The sequence below is a fragment of the Oncorhynchus mykiss genome, chromosome 5 (genome assembly GCF_013265735.2).
Source record: "Oncorhynchus mykiss isolate Arlee chromosome 5, USDA_OmykA_1.1, whole genome shotgun sequence".
Taxonomy (NCBI): domain Eukaryota; kingdom Metazoa; phylum Chordata; class Actinopteri; order Salmoniformes; family Salmonidae; genus Oncorhynchus; species Oncorhynchus mykiss.
The window spans coordinates 74,958,187-74,973,588 of NC_048569.1; the positions used below are offsets into that span (position 1 = coordinate 74,958,187).

The 15,402-nt window shown below is 43.7% G+C and overlaps 1 protein-coding gene and 1 pseudogene across 1 annotated transcript in view; one reads left to right on the forward strand and one right to left on the reverse strand.

Moving 5' to 3' along the window:
• Positions 1-3,190: 3,190 nt before the first annotated feature.
• LOC110523004 lies at positions 3,191-10,298 on the reverse strand (annotated as a pseudogene).
• Positions 10,299-13,876: 3,578 nt separating this feature from the next.
• LOC110523005 (capping protein inhibiting regulator of actin dynamics) overlaps positions 13,877-15,402 on the forward strand; it is a 45,789-nt gene continuing 44,263 nt past the window's right edge. The window contains exon 1 of the mRNA XM_036979060.1: positions 13,877-14,039. The gene's annotated coding sequence lies outside the window, so the exon portion shown is untranslated. The remainder of the gene's footprint in view (positions 14,040-15,402) is intronic.

Consider the following 15,402-nt stretch of genomic DNA (forward strand, 5'->3'; position numbering starts at 1 on the left):
TAAAACCAGTCTGCACACCACCAAGGTGAACTGGTTTAGTCTTGACTCTTGGTTGACAGTGTTGGGGGATGGGTAAGGTATTAGATGCTCGAGTGCCAAATCAACACAAATGGATAAGAAAAGTATTAAGACATCAGGTGCCCAGTTTAGGAAAAAGAGGAAAGAAGAAGAGGAGAAAAAGATAAAGATATGCAGCTATGTCATCTCTTTATGAGTATAATATTATGCATGTATTGAAATTGGCTAGTATAACACTTATGTTTGTTAGCCTATGTTGCTATACATATGGCCCATTTTTTAACCTTTATTTTACCAGGCAAGTCAGTTAAGAACATATTCTTATTTACCGGGGAACAGTGAAAGTTTGATAAATTGTGCATAATGACATGCATATTTAATTGTGCAACAAATGTATTTAGGGTGTCAAACTCATATACCGTATTTCAATGCAAATTCAGGGGCACTTTCAAAAATTTTTGAAGCACTGGCCTTGTGCCTTGTTCAGGTGCAGAATGACAGATTTTTACATTGTCAGTTTAGGGATTTGATCCAGCAACCTTTTGGTTAATGGCCCAACATTCTAACCACTAGGCTACCTGCACATAGGGTGACAATTTTCCATTTTCTGTCCAACTACCTTACATAACAATGGATATAATTTCACACAGTTTCATCATGATAATGTGTGTAGCCTGCAGCAAAACGATTACAACCTAAATAACACATTATTGATTCGGTTAACTTTCATTGAGGTAACATCAAAGGTTTTCTGTGATTGTATTGACTAGGTCTTGAGCTCAGTAAGGAGAATTTACAATGCTGTAGGCTAACTTAAAAGACATTGATATTATGCTGATATTTTGTATATTTTGTGATATATGTAGTCTTTTGGGGTGTCTTTTGCCTAAAATTAGCCAAGGAGATTGTATGGTTCATTTGGTTCCTATTCTGAAAGTTTGATAAATTGTGCATAATGACATGTATATTTAATTGTGCAGCAAATGTATTTAGGGTGTCAGACTCATATACTGTATTTCAATGCCAATTCAGGGGCACTTCTGAAATATTTTGGAGCACCCTCTGGCACTGGCCAGGATGAGGAGCCTCTTCAGCCACACAGGCCTCTTCAGAAATGATCTCGGAGCCTCAGGATGAGGACCCATCCACCTCCTCAGCCACACAGGTGTCTTCACACATGTTGTCTGAGCCTGAGGATGAGGATGAACACCTGTTTGCTTCCACTTCTCCCCAGTAGGATTCTTCAGGTGTGTTTGTGGGTACACGCACATGCGTTTGTGTGCATCCCTGCATAACATAAACAATAAATAATATCCCTTTTGCAAAGTTTTAAGTTTCCATATTGTAGGTAACAATGCTGATTTTATTATTACTGGGTATGTATGTGGGATGTTCCACCACTATAAATGCTGTGAATAATGTGTGTAAACTAATTCCAGTGTGCTCTCCATTAGAAATGCTTGTAGCAGCATCCCACCAAATCCTGCTGCTGAGGATGAACCCCTGTCTACAGACCCTGCTGCTGAGGATGAACCACTGTCTACAGACCCTGCTGCTGAGGATGAACCCCTGACTACAGACCCTACTGCTGAGGATGAACCACTGTCTACAGACCCTGCTGCCGAGGATGAACCACTTTCTACAGACCCTGCTGCTGAGGATGAACCACTGTCTACAGACCCTGCTGCTGAGGATGAATCACTGTCTACAGACCCTGCTGCTGAGGATGAACCACTTTCTACAGACCCTGTCTACAGACCCTGCTGCTGAGGATGAACCCCTGTCTACAGACCCTGCTGCTGAGGATGAACCCCTGTCTACAGACCCTGTCTACAGACCCTGCTGCTGAGGATGAACCCCTGTCTACAGACCCTGCTGCTGAGGATGAACCCCTGTCTACAGACCCTGCTGCTGAGGATGAACCACTGTCTACAGACCCTGCTGCTGAGGATGAACCCCTGTCTACAGACCCTGTCTACAGACCCTGCTGCTGAGGATGAACCCCTGTCTACAGACCCTGCTGCTGAGGATGAACCCCTGTCTACAGACCCTGCTGCTGAGGATGAACCACTGTCTACAGACCCTGCTGCTGAGGATGAACCACTGTCTACAGACCCTGCTGCTGAGGATGAACCACTGTCTACAGACCCTGCTGCTGAGGATGAACCACTGTCTACAGACCCTGCTGCTGAGGATGAACCACTTTCTACAGACCCTGCTGCTGAGGATGAATCACTGTCTACAGACCCTGCTGCTGAGGATGAACCCCTGTCTACAGACCCTGCTGCTGAGGATGAACCAGTCTACAGACCCTGCTGCTGAGGATGAACCACTGTCTACAGACCCTGCTGCTGAGGATGAACCATCCTGTTGCTGAGGAGGAACCACTGTCTAATGACCCTGCTGACTGGCCTTCAGTTCTGACTGACAGAATTCAGACACAACTAGTTTGCAGAGGACCAAGTGAGGTACCACCTAACTTTGTTTTCCCAAGGAATGAGAGTGATGGAAGAAGTTGTCACCACCAGTATTTCAGGAAGACCTTGGTGAGTGGTGAAACAATCCCTAGAAGTTGGTTGGTGTTTTCTGAAAGAAACAACAGCCTCTTCTGCTTCTGCTACAAATTCTTTTTTAAGAAGAAAATGAATTTAGCAAACTCAGAACTGACAGACTGGAAACATACAAGTTCTTTGCTGACTTCACACGACAGCAGTCCAGGACACCAAAACTGCATGAAAACATGGAATGAACTGGCAATGAGGATCAAAAAAGGGGAAACAATTGATAAACATAAGATGGCACTTATGGAGGATAAGATGGAGAGAGGTATTGACATGTCTGACTGCAATTGTGCAGTCTGGCAATTGGAAATCTGGAACTAAGGGGACACACAGAAACACTGTACTCTCCATCAAATGGACATTTCCTCAAAGAGGTTAAACTGATGGCACAATTTGATCCAGTCATGAAGGAGCACTTTAACCGAGACCAAAAAGGGTCCTGGAGTCACAGCACCAGCTACCTGGGCCACCAAATACAGAATGAACTCATTGATTTGTTGAGCAGCAAGGTCATTTCAATAATGGTGAGTGACATCAAGCTGGCAAAATACTTCTCTATCATTCTAGATTGCACCTCAGATGTCAGCCACACTGAACAGTTGTCAGTTGTGATTAGAATTGTGTCACTCAGGGAGGAGCCCCACATAAAGGAACATTTTATGGGGTTGTTGGAGGCAGAGGAGTCCACGGGCCAACATTTGGCATCCCTGATTCTCAAAAGATTAGAGGAGCTAAACATTCATTTTGAGGACTGTAGAGGACCGTCTTATGATAATGGGGCCAACATGAGCGGCAAAAACAAAAGTGTCCAAGCCAGACTCCTGGAAATGAATCCAAGAGCTCTATGTGTGCCATGTGGGGCTCACATATTGAACCTGGTTGTGGCTGATGCTGCTAAAAGTTCTGTCGATGCCACAGGTTACTTTGGCATCTTACACAAACTGTACACCTTGTCCTCAGCCTCCACACAGCGATGGGCCATCCTGAAAAAACATGTGGACATCACTTTGAAGATGTGGACTGAGATAAGGTGGGAGTGTAAAGTTAAGAGTGTTGAGCCACTGAGGTATCAGGCAGCAGCGCTGAGAGGCACTGATCATACCAAAGACCCTGTGATAAAGATTGAGGGCCAGTCCTTATCAGAGGAGGTGGGATCATACCGCTTCAGCATCTGTACAGTGGTGTGGTATGACATTTTGAACCAGATCCAACATGTGAGCAAGCTGATGCAGTCTCCCAGTATACATGTGGATGTTACAGTCAGTCTTCTCAGAAAGACAAAGAGAGGTCTCAGAAACTACAGGGCAACAGGCTTTATGACAGCACAAGGATATTCTACAACAAAAAAGGCTGAGGTCCACAAAGCGGCACTTTTCATACAAATCATTTGTTGAGCCTTTGAGTGATGCCCTGAAGAAGCTGGAGGTGACATTTTTCAATGTTGTTGTTGATGCTGCAACCTCAGCCCTTCAGGAAAGATTTTACACATTGGAAAATGTGGGAGAGAAGTTTGGAGTGCTGTCAACCTTCCAAAGTCTCTCAAATGAGGAGCTGACAGAACAATGTGAGGCCCTTAGTATGACACTGCACTATGAAGAACACTCAGACTTGGATGGCAGAGAGCTTGCACAGGAACTGAAGAATTTGCCTGACTTGCCATTGAAGACCATGACCCTGCTTGCGCTGCTGATATTTATTCACGAAAGGGAGCTCTCAGAAATGCATCCACATTTATGGACTGCTCTCAGAATTGGTCTTACTCTTCCAGTGACCGTAGCTGAAGCAGAGAGGAGCTTTTCAAAGCTGAAACTCATCAAATTCTACCTGAGGTCCACCATGCCACAGGAACTCCTTAGTGGTCTTGCTGTCATCAGTATTAACCATGCAATTGCTGGGCAGATTTCCTATGATGATGTAATTGATGACTTTGCATCAAGGAAGGCTTCTAAAATTCAATTCCTTTCCAGTTTTAGTGGTTTTATACATATTACTCCAACACATTCATATTTCCCTATGCTGTAACAAATCTAATGTAAGAAGTAACATATCAAAATACTGCTGGTTCCTTAGGAATAAAAAGACATGGCAAATGTGTAACAAGATACTGTATACACATAATTTCCAGTTATAAGATTCAATCTTGCAGTTAATGTCTGCAGTATTCAGTGGTGGTGTTGAGGGGGGGGGGTAAGTAAACAGGAAAAAGTCTAGAATGTACTTGGGTAGGAGTTCCCTGAGGAGCTTCAGTGGCAGACTGCACAGGTTATAGTGCAGCATCTCCGTGGTGACAGGCTTGTACCACATCTGTCTCTCAGGGAAGTGGATGTGTGGAGGTGCACCAATACGCTGTAGCATATAGGCAGCATCATTCTCCAGATGCTCATAGGAGCCAATGAAGTCATAGGACACGGCACATGGCTGGCACAGGTTGTAGATGGGCATCCAGTGCTCGTTCTTGTGCTCCACATCTTCGTCCAGCAGATAGCGCACAAACTCTGAAAACGTCACATCATCCCCAGCCACTGCTGTATCCTTGGAATGGCACTTTTTGTAGGGCCTGATGATCTCAGCACCGTACTTCTCCTGGTAGGCCTTGATCTCCCCAAACTTGTAGGCGGAGAGCAGGCGCTCCATGGGCTCCCGCACAAACATGAACTTGAAGTAGTGTTTTAGCCTGTAGCGGATCTCCTCGGACTTCAGGGAGGACAGGAATAGTAGGTCACTCTTGTGGTCCATCTTGATGCTGACGTCCACGTTCTCCAGAGTCCCACTCAGGACCTTCAGAACCCTCTTCCAGTTGGAGCAGGCCACCTTGGGGACGTAGCAGCAGAGGAAGCAGTGCTCGTCGTTCACCAGGACGTGCTGCAGCAGGGTTTTCCTCTGCAGGGGGTCAGGGACCTCACACTGTGAGGCATATTCTTCTGACCACATATGGTTCAGTTACGGATCTCCTGGAGAATCTGATTGGGGAGATGAAAATGTTTTGACATATAACTATTATTATGTAAGAGTTACACAAAATAATAATGCATGTATAATACAATATCACTCACGTCAATATAATACCTACACAACATGTTATGATATGCATTCCATCAAAGAGTGGACAACTAACAAAATGTAAACAATGTAGCAAATGCATCATGACATTTTCATGATATAGCCCAGGGAGGGGCAACTTTGATGGGGTGGGAGCCGCAACAAATCTGAACTCATGAGGGGCAACAGTGGCTCATGGGTCTGCGTACCCACACATGCAGTCAGCCGGTGTCACGTCTGCTCCTGCTCCTCCCCTCCGGCGTATGACATGACCAGAGTACTAACCACCGGTCCTGAGATTCATCATTACGCACACCTGGCAGTCATCATTACGCGCACCTGTGAATCATTATGATTCACACCTGGACTCCATTACCTTCATTTCCTCCCCTTTATAGGTCACTCTCCCATGTTCACTCACTAGTATTGTTCTTGTGTATTGGCATACTGCCTTATGTTAGTGTCATGTTCTTGGTTTTATTAAAATGTTCCACCTGCTTCCGAATCATCACACCCGGCAATAGCCCAATTCTACACATCTTGCCATGGGGCACAGAGAAAATGTTGCAGGTTTAAAGAAAGTTTGCTGCAATTCTAAACATTTTGCCATGGAGCGGAGAGAAATGTTTGCAGTTTTGAATATGATATCTGAGTGAGACTGATTAACAAAATCAATGGAGTGAGGTAATTTGACCATGATTACTACAAGTTTAGATAGCTGGTAAGACCAATCTAAAAATGTGTTTTCTGACTTTTTATTTAACTAGGCAACTCATCTAATTGAGTGACTGACATAACAGAAACTGCGGATGCACAACCAAATTTAGAAATTGCACCTGTATTCTACTATAGATACATGGCGAGGCGTGGCTTAACTTGACCCCGCGTAGGGTACTCCTATTTCTCCATTGTAATTAGCCTAACTTTTGCTGGCATCCTAAGCAAACTGACACTTTCTTTTGTCGTTTCAATAAATGTTTTCAGCAGCCTCACGTGTTAACATACGTGGCTGTCACAACAACAAATGATTTGCATGATACTTGTTCTGCCACTAATTTGTTACCCGACCTGCTGACACTAACAGTAAAACTGTCGTATCATACTTACGTCACTGTTTGTTTACCCCTAGTTTTTTTCACCCCCAGTTAGCGAACTTCTCTCGCTAGCCAGTCAATCTAGATCTAATTCGCTAGTCTTTGATAAGTTGCCTAACTACTTGCAGTCTTTGCAAATTGAACGGTCAAGGGCTATTTAGAAAAATGTATTATTGTTGGCTTGCCTATGTCCTTTCAATTTGCCGGAGACCAGCTGGGGAGAAAATCCTACCAAATAGTTAACTATCTACACCTACTTGGTGGAATCTCCCAGATTTCCATAAATCTCCACGTGCAGAAGAATAGTATAGCTGTTATTTGGATGGATATAGCTCACTAGTCCTTACTACAAGCTAACTAGCAAGCTTTACGCAATACACATTGCTAGTTAGATACAAACAAGTACTGGCGACTTACCAGTAATGAAGTGCATCGCGGAGTAATAGCCTGAAATCATGAGGTTCGTCTAACTTGGTACTTGGGCAGTTGATCAAACTTAATTTGGTGGTCTTTTTCGCCTACTATTTTTCAAACAAAACGGCACGCCACAGCTTTTTGTTATTTTAAAAGCAAGGTTAGCTAGTTAAGAAAGTCAGTTGGAATCGTCTCTTTGGCAGTGGTGCGACGCAAACAGGGTGGCGTGAGTGGTGAAACAAAAACAAGCTTTTGTGCCGAATACAATACACTGTTAGATGTCAAGTTTATGGGCATGTGGCAACAGTGTGTAGGAGGGATGTTCCTAGGTGTGAGAAGTGTTCAGAATGGAATGAGACAAAGGAATGTGTTGCATTGGGGAAAGTAGTGGTATGTGTTAATTGTAGGGGTGCCCATGGGGCTGGGGATCAGAAATGTCCCGTGCAAGAGAGGAAGGTTGAGGTTTCCAGGGTTAGAGTAGTGCAGAAGTTGTCATATGTTGAGGCAGTGAAGAAAGTAGAGAAAGATGGGTCAAGGGGGAGGGATCCTGAGAGGAGTGGTGTGAGTAGTAGATATGTACCAGTACAGAGGGATAGGCCAACAAGTGAGTAGGATTTCAGTAGGAGTTTTAGCATTTATAGCAATGGTTATCAACTGTACTGCAGGAATGCAAGTCGCAGAAAATTGTTGTGGTGACAGCTGCAGAGGTTTTTGAGTGTGCGAGTTACAGGGTGTGTTAAGTGGTGGTGTCCCATCCTTTCAGGTTGTTGAACTGAGGTAGGACTAAATATATTTAAATAGTGGTGTAGGGTGGTATTATTTTTTATTTTTTTGTGAGTGTAGTGTTAGATGCTAGGTTTATTTTTTCAAGCAATGTATAAGGGAGTTGTACTCCGGTCTAGTAGGTGGCGGTAATGCAACATTTATTGTATGCCAACCGCCAGTAAACCTCATCGAAGAAGAAGTCTCTTCGGCTGATAATCGTGATGTACATTCCATGTGACAGTCTGTTCATGCTAACATTTTTATGTTTAGAATCCAAGTGTTTTTAGGTATGATGTAGTTTGTTGATTAAGGCGACATGGAAGTATGTTTAAAAATTACCAACCAAGAATATCCTAAATGTTTATAGAATGATGAAAAATACAGCTGATTATGAGAAATTGGTAAAGTAGACAATTTAAAATAGGAGTAACAGGAGTACCTCAAGTGGGCTACTGCTGGAAATCATAATGGTTTTAAAAGTCTTCCGTTTACCTGAGATTCTGCGTCCACAGATGGATCAGGATGACGAGCTTGTCTGAGGTAGTATGACCTTGCTGCTTCCCGATGTGGAGGTGTCTCCATACTATTCAGCATTCCTTTCTCTATCATGAACAGAAGCCCCCCAGATGCCACGATGACAGCGAACGTCAGCACCGACAGCGGATCTACCCAAAGAGCAAGAGTTCACTGTTCGTCTGAAGTTTATCACGTACCCGCTCCTGGCCCCTCCAGAGCTTTTCATTCCGAAATCCTGATTTCACTGGAGGTCTCATTGGTCGCTGAATGATATCTGTTGGGTAGCCTATGTTATTGTTTTGTTTCTATGAGGAGAAAAAAGTTTGAACTACCACGTACCATAACTTCTGACTGCAGTAGGCCACGACAACCAAAAATACGAAATCAGAGGGGATTGTAGGAGTTGTAGTTTTGAACTAAATATCGTCCCAATGGGGGTGACTCAATGGTATTTCTTTGATTCCTCGCTTCCTCTCTCACATTAACATTTTCGTAATTTAGCATGCGCTCTGATCCAGTGTGACTTACTGGCTCAATTAGGGGTAAGTTCCTTGCTCGAGGGCACATCCACTGTTTATTTTCTCTCACCTAATAGGGTCTTCGAATCAGTGACAGTATTTCCCCTATATTCATCTGAATTCTCTGTTTCACGGAAACATGGCTCACTCAGGATATGTTATCAGAGTCGGTACAGCCACCTGGTTTAGTCACGCATCGCGCCGACAGAAACAAACATCTCTCTGGTAAGAAGAAGGGCGGGGGTGTATGCCTTATGACAACATACAGGAACTCAAGTCCTTTTGTTCACTGGACCTAGAATTCCTTACAATCAAATGCTGACCACATTATCTACCAAGAGAATTCTCTTCGATCATAATCACAGTCGTGTATATCACACCCCAAGCAGACACATCGACGGCCCTGAAAGAACTTCATTGGACTCTTATGTAAACTGGAAACCACATATCCTGAGGCTGCATTTATTGTAGCTGGGGATTTTAACAAGGCAAATCTGAAAACAAGGCTCCCTAAATTTTATCAGCATATCGAATGTGCGACCCGGGCAGGCAAAATTCTGGTTCATTGTTACTCTAACTTCCGCGATGCATACAAAGCCCTCCCTCGCCCTCCTTTCGGCACATCTGACCATTACTATTTTATTGCTCCCAGCCTATAGACAGAAAGTAAAACAGGAAACGCCCGTGCTCAGGTCTGTTCAACACTGGTCTGACCAATCTGATTCCACGCTTCAAGATTGCTTTGATCGCGTGGACTGGGATATGTTCCGGATAGCGTTGAACAACAACATTGATGTATACCCTGATTCGGTGAGCGAGTTTGTTAGCAAGTGCATCGGTGATGTTGTACCCACGGCGACTATTAAAACCTTCCCCAACCAGAAACCGTGGATTAATGGCAGCATTCACGCAAAACTGAAAGCGTGAAACACTGCTTTTAATCAGGGCAAGGCGACCGGAAACATGACGAATACAAACAGTGTAGCTATTCCCCCCGCAAGTCAATCAAACAAGCTAAGCGTCAGCATAGAGACAAAGTAGAGTCGCAATTCAACGGCTCAGACATGAGGTATGTGGCAGGGTCTACAGTCAATCACGGACAACAAAAAGAAAACCAGCCCCGTCGCGGACACCGATGTCTTGCTCCCAGACAAACTAAACAACTCCTTTGCTCACTTTGAGGACAATACAGTGCCACTGACACGGCCCGCCACCAAAACCTTCGGGCCACCCCCAGTGGTGAGGGTAGGAAACCACATCTCCTCCCCGCTGATCCTCAACACTGGGGCCCCACAAGGATGTGTTCTCAGCCCTCTCCTGTATTCCCTGTTCACCCATGACTGCGTGACCATGCACTCCTCCAAGTCAATCATCAAGTTTGCAGACAACACTACAGGAGTGGGCTTGATTACCAACAACAACGAGACGGCCTACAGGGAGGAGGTGAGGGCCCTCGGAGTGTGGTGTCAGGAAAATAACCTCACACTCAACGTCAACAAAACAAAGGAGATGATTGTGGACTTTAGGAAACAGTAGAGGGAGCACCCCCCTATCCACATCGACGGGACAGTAGTGGAGAAGGTGGGAAGTTTTAAGTTCCTCTGTACACATCACAGACAAACTGAAATGGTCCACCCACACAGACAGCGTGGTGAAGAAGGCAGCAGCGCCTCTTCAACCTCAGGAGGCTGAAGAATTTTGGCTTGTCACCAAAAACACTCACAAACTTTTACAGATGCACAATCGAGAGCTTGTATCGGGCTGTATCACCGCCTGGTACGGCAACTGCTCCACCCACAACCGTGAGGCTCTCCAGAGCGTAGTGAGGTCTGCACAATGCAACACCGGGGGCAAACTACCTGCCCTCTAGGACACCTACACCACCCGATGTCACAGGAAGGCCAAAAAGATCATCAAGGACAACCACCCGAGCCACTGCCTGTTCACCCCGCTATCATCCAGAAGGCGAGCTCAGTACAGGTGCATCAAAGCTGGGACCGAGAGACTGAAAAACAGCTTATATCTCAAGGCCATCAGACTGTTAAACAGTCATCACTAACATTGAGTGGCTGCTGCCAACATACGGACTCAAATCTCTAGCCACATTAATATTTTAATATTGGATGCAATAAATGTATCACTAGTAACTTTAAACAATGCCACTTTATAATGTTTACATACCATATGTATATGCTGTACTCTATACCATCTACTGCATCATATTTATATGTACATATTCTTATTCATTAATTTACACTTGTGTGTATAAGGTAGTTGTGAAATGGTTAGATTATTTTTAAAATCTTTATTTAACTAGGCAAGTCAGTTGAGAACAAATTCTTATTTTCAATGACGGCCTACCGGGAACAGTGGGTTAACTGCCTGTTCAGGGGCAGAATGACAGATTTGTACCTTGTCAGCTCAGGGATTTAAACTTGCAACCTTTCGGTTACTAGTCCAACGCTCTAACCACTAGGCTACCCTGCCGCCCCAGTTAGATGTTAGATATTACTGCACGGTCAGAACTAGAAGCACAAGTATTTCGCTACACTCGCATTAACATCTGCTAACCGTGTGTATGTGACCAATAAAATGTGATTTGAATGGTTGCCACCGTTTAATTTATTTTCTTTGTTATATATATATTTCAGCAAGGATGCTCTTTCAAATAGTTGTTGGCTCAATGGCTGGAGGTATATGGGAACAGCTAGCATGTCATTGCACGGACACTGGAAGCAATGCACCCCCTTACCCTTGCCACCACTGCTGAAAAAGATACTAGAGGAACCACTGAGTGACCTTTCGGGCACTGGTTCAACTCTCTTAACCACTAGAATGGTCCACACACACCAACACAGTCATGAAGAGGGCTTGACAATGCATCTTTCCCCTCAGTAGACTGAAAAGATTTAGCATGGGCCCTCAGATCCTAAAACGTTATACAGCTGCACCATTGAGAGCATCTTGACTGGTTGCATTACCGCTTGGTATGGCAACTGCTTGGCATCTGACTGCAAAGCACTACAGAGGGTAGTGCGTACAGCCTAGTACAACACTGGAGCCAAGCTCCCTGCCATCCAGGACCTCTATACCAGGCGGTGTCAGAGGAGGGCCCTAAAAATTGTCAAAGACTACAGCCATCCAAGTCATAGACTGTTCTCTCTGCTACCCCCAAGCCATAAGACTGCTAAATAGGTAGTCTGGGTAGCTATTGGTTAACTATTTAACTATCTGCATTGACCCCTTTTTGCACTAACTCTTTTGACTCATCACATACGCTGCTGTTACTGCTTATTATCTATCCTGTTGCCTAGTCACGTTATCCCTACCTATACAGTATGTACATATCTACCTCAATTACCTCGTACCCCTGCAAATCGACTCAGTACTGGTACTCCGTGTATATAGCCAAGTTATTGTTACTCATTTTGTATTTATTCCTCATGTTATTCTTTAAAATGATTTATCTTTTTTTCCTCTGCATTGTTGGGAAGGGCCGAAAGTAAACATTTCACTGTTAGTCTACTCCTGTTACCAAAGCAAGTGACGAAAACAATTAGATTTTATTTAGATTTGTTTATTAGTCACATGCACAGCAGGGTACAAAAAAAGATAAATGAATGAGAAAATAATCATTTAAAAAATAATATACACATTTACAACTGTAGCAATGATAAATGTCCATTGGGGGGTGGGGGCAGGGGAAGTGTCTGTTGGGGGTGTAGAATGCCCATAGGGGGAGCAGCCCGGGAGTGAAGTGTGAAGTCAATGAGACAATAATGCAAATTATAATAATATATACATTTACAACTGTAACAATGTCCATTGTGGGGTGTGGGCAGGGTAAATGTTTGTTGGGGGGTAGGAAGTCACGGGGGCAGGAGGGAGAAAGGGGGAGCAGATAGCTGCCTAGTGGCTATTCAGCAGCTTGATGGCCTGGGGATAGAAGCTATTAGCCAGTCTGACAGTTTTTGCCATGACACTCCTGTACTGTCCAGGTCTGAGTGATGGAAGCAGGGAGAACAGGCCGTGGCTACCTGCCACAGAGGGAGGGCCCTCTGACCTTCTCATCCAATGGGTTTTGAGAACAAGGCAAGGAGAGAGGACATGAGGAATCAAGGAAATGTATTGATATTCTCCCTGAGTCTGGGAGCTGACAGAGGAAGAGAAGGACTTGTGTATATATAAATAATTGATCCTATCCCGACTCCTACTGGAAGACCAGCCTACCTACAGCTGCAAGCAGCTGTTTTCAGTTTCTGACTGCATAAGTTTATGAATGCCCTTCCAGCAGCATTTTTGCACATTGATCTGATAAAAGGTTGCCTACATTTTTTTCATGACTTTAAGCCTAGAACTATCAGGGTGGTGTTAAATCACTGAAATGGTCCCAAACTATGGAGGCCTTTATGCTTTAGGAATTATTAAAGCACCCACTCCCATTGCAAGTAAAAATAGTAATTAATCTGGTTCCTTTTGCCAGGGTTGGCTCAAGATGCACAGTACAAAGAAGTCAGTCATGCCAGTCTTGATCAGAGAACAATAACGATGTGAATACGTTATGCCTCATAAATTAATTGAGAAAGCGCACATTCTTCACATATCATTTTTTTCATAATATTTTGAGATCCATTGCGCAGCTGCTGACGGAAGGGACATTTTGATTGGTGCAATACTAATTATACAAGACAGAAATATGATAGCCACTGCACCGTGACAGACTGAGACAAACAAGCACCTCCACTCCGAATAAAATACTAGGCCTATTCATACATTAGGCCTATACAAGATCAATAGCCAAAGCTATTTGTGTGAAGATATGCTATATACAGGCAACCATTTTCGACCAACAGATGAGCCGCATCGCAGCGGAGATCGGTTGTGGGCGTTAGGTGATTTTTGTGCCAAGCACAGCCTCCGCCAGCCCCACCCTCCCGCCTCATGTGCTTGCAGGTTTCTGTTCGATTGTCTGTGCGCTTTGCCGTGCGTGCGTGTCGGTGCGAGCACCCGCAGCATCAGTAACACAAAGAGCGTCGAAGAGCTGTGGATGGGAGATACAAGGCGCGGTGGGCAACTTCAAGACCGATTTGCGGGCAAACAAGATCACTTATAAGGTGGTGGGAGCTTGTCCTTTACTCTTGCATATTTTCTTAGTCATAAATGGTGTCTTTATTTTCAATAAGCTGCTGACCTTGTCACAGCCTTTCGTTTTCATTGACCTGCTGACGATTGCTCCATCTTCAGAGATGTGTGTGCACTGGAAAAGGACAGTGTCGTTTCATTTGATTATAAATGCGTAAATATATTTGGCATGGCTCGAATTGTGGAGATCATTGGCTATTTGGCATTTTCATTATATTATTTTATATTGCAATTGGAACACGTTCACCCTACAGCTTTCGTTTATGTTGGCTACTGTCTCAATTTACAGAAGGCATATTTGTGATAAAATATGAAATAAACGACAGATGCTTTGATCTCCGTATGCTTAAGACAGCCTTTTTGTATCAATGTATAACCAGGATTGCAGCTCCTACGTTATATTATAAACCCTTATGTTATATCCCTGCATCTCTTTGTAGGCTACCTGTGCTGTGCCATATCCTATTGTGTCATGGACCAGAGAGATGGCATTATGCTTTTCACGCAATATTGTTTCTACTCGTATCCCCAGATATCAGATGGAATGTCTGAAAACAGAAATCATTGTCTCAAACCTTGTAACACGGAAGGCGCATAAACGCAGGTTTGTTGAGTTTCAGCCAATGGTTTTGGCCTCGATTTCTTCAATGCAGCATGTACCGTTATAAATTGCAATTTTTCTTTTGATCTTAATATAGAGAACATGAATAATTTAATTTAGCCAGAAATTGACATTCAGAGCTGTTATCTGCAGTAAATACACTGTATCTCGGTTGGGTAATGCCGAGTTGTGTTCCTATCAGTTATGGTTGGCTTATTTTGAGTAACTCATTAGCTTACACATTGCAGAGTAAGCAATATGATGATCCAGTAAGGCCCCATACCTTTATGTGTGATGTAGCCTGTAGAAAAACATAATTTTAAATGGCCAGCCATGTTTATGTATCCAAGCCAGGGAGGGGAGCATGTTGACATTAGGCCTCTGAGAGAGTTTCATATCTCATAGCACATATACTACCTTTCAAAAGTTTGGGGTCACTTAGAAATGTCCTTGTTTTTTAAATAAAAGCAAAAAAAAAATGTCCATTAAAATAACATACAATTTATCAGAAATACAGTGTAGACATTGTTAATGTTAATGTTGTAAATCACTATTGTAGCTGGAAACGGCAGTTTTTTATGGAATGTCTACATACAGTTGAAGTCAGAAGTTTACAAACACTTAGGTTGGATTCATTAAAACACGTTTCTCAACTACTCCACAAAGTTCTTGTTAACAAACTATCGTTTTGGCAAGTCGGTTAGGACATCTACTTTGTGCATGACACAAGTCAT